This window comes from Triturus cristatus, chromosome 5_2, assembly GCF_964204655.1.
Source record: "Triturus cristatus chromosome 5_2, aTriCri1.1, whole genome shotgun sequence".
NCBI classification, from domain to species: Eukaryota; Metazoa; Chordata; class Amphibia; order Caudata; family Salamandridae; genus Triturus; species Triturus cristatus.
In genome coordinates this window covers 745,546,277-745,548,164 of record NC_140588.1, presented here as the reverse complement: position 1 = coordinate 745,548,164, position 1,888 = coordinate 745,546,277, and the positions used below count along the sequence as shown (strand labels likewise).

Below are 1,888 nucleotides of genomic sequence, written 5' to 3'. Positions count from 1 at the left end.
GACAGCACAAAAAAATCATACACTGAGCTAAGGAAATGTTTTGAATGGTAGTCAGTTGGTCAAGCTGCCTGCATGGGTTGGTGGTCCTTAACCTGTGCTGAATAAATACTTATGGGCAGATTTACAAGACCCACATGGGAAAAGTGATGCAAAAGTGGCGCAAAGGGCTTGTAAATCTGCCCCTTAATATTGGTGACGAGCGCCTGCTGGGGACAGGCGTAGGACCACCAACATCTCCACGAAGTAACCAGCATCAGCCAGAGAGACAGATCCATCAACCAGAATGGTTGCTGCTGATCTGGTGGGGGAGGTGCTCTTTTGTGAAATTGAATGAGTGCTAACTTTAATGCATCCTTCTTCACACGGTTACAATGCAAGCAAGAACAGATTGGAAGTTATCTTGTATCTTTAAAAACATTAGCACATTTCTGTGAATTTGAGTATTTCACTGATTCCTTAGTAAGGGATCAGATGGTTAGGTGCATAAACAATGTTAAAGTTCAGGAAAAGCTTCTAGCGAACAATCCTGATTTGAAAAAGGCTGTAGCCATTGCGGAGCACATGAAGATACCAGCATGTGGGTGCGAAAAAGGAGAGAAGATAAAGGTAAGGACACTTTGGTTGAGGAAAGCACTATACATGAGATACAGAAATAATTAAGCAAAGGTGGGATGTGAAACGACTTGCTGATATAGAGAATTTTAAGGAATATGTCAACAGTGAGAATGCCATTCTCAACAGAAATGGGGTACTTAAATGCTTTAGATGTGGCAGCGACGGACATCTTTTAAATAGTTTGGGTTGCTTAGCGAGGTTTGCCACATGAAAAAAATGTGGGAAGAAAGGACACTATGAGTGTGTGTGTAGGGGGACTATAGGACAATGAGTACCTTTTGTAGAAGAGGAGAAGTAATATGTGTTAAGTGGATGGTGACACATTGGAGATGCCTGAATGTGAGATTACAGTTTGTGGGAAGAAATTGTCTGTGCTAGCTGATTCGGGATCACCTAATTCTATGGTGGGGGACAAAACTTGCAATATGGTGTTTGGTGGGGACAAAACAGTTCCTCACTCCTGATATAAAACCGTTGGGATATGGAGGTGTCAAGATTGACGTAACCTGAAGCTGACATGATGGGGAAGTGCCGTGGACTTCGTACAGCTAGGAAGCTTCGCATTCACCGTCGTGAACAGAAATGGCATGACAAACAATACAAGAAGGCTCATCTGGGTACTGCTCTGAAGGCCAACCCCTTTGGAGGAGCATCTCACGCCAAGGGAATCGTCTTAGAAAAAGTTGGTGTAGAAGCTAAGCAGCCTAACTCTGCCATCAGGAAGTGTGTCCGAGTACAGCTGATCAAGAACGGCAAGAAAACCACCGCTTTCGTTCCCAACGATGGTCGCTTGAACTTCATTGAGGAGAAGGATGAAGGTCTTGTGGCTGGATTTGGTCGTGCGGGTCATGCTGTTGGTGATATCCCTGGACGTTTCCCTGTTAGACCTGTACAAAGGCAAAAAGGAGAGACCAAGATCTTACATTTGTTGGATTGTGATCAGTAGCACAATAAATATTTTCATTAACTCTGCAAAAAAAGAATTAAAAAAAAGATTGATGTTCTTGAATATGCTGTGATGAAAATGCAGTTCTCAGATCGAGAGACAGTGGGAAAGGTGTATGTAGTAAAAATGAGCAATAACTAGGAGTGGGTGGTAGACTCAGCCTCCAGAGTAGAACTTTTCAGAGTTTTGCCCACTCTATGCCCGCTTGGAGCGCAGAGCTGGGCAAAAAACTCCGCTATCCTCCACGTAGCAGAGTTGGCACCCAGGCCATTTTTCCAGATTCATCTAGACTTTTCTCTGCCTTTCCTGAACATGTCCGCAGTCCAC

At 43.9% G+C, this 1,888-nt stretch overlaps 1 pseudogene; it reads left to right on the top strand.

The window, feature by feature from the left end:
* Nucleotides 1-1,121: 1,121 nt before the first annotated feature.
* Nucleotides 1,122-1,634, top strand: LOC146829215 (small ribosomal subunit protein uS12 pseudogene; annotated as a pseudogene).
* The last annotated feature ends 254 nt before the right edge of the window (nt 1,635-1,888 follow it).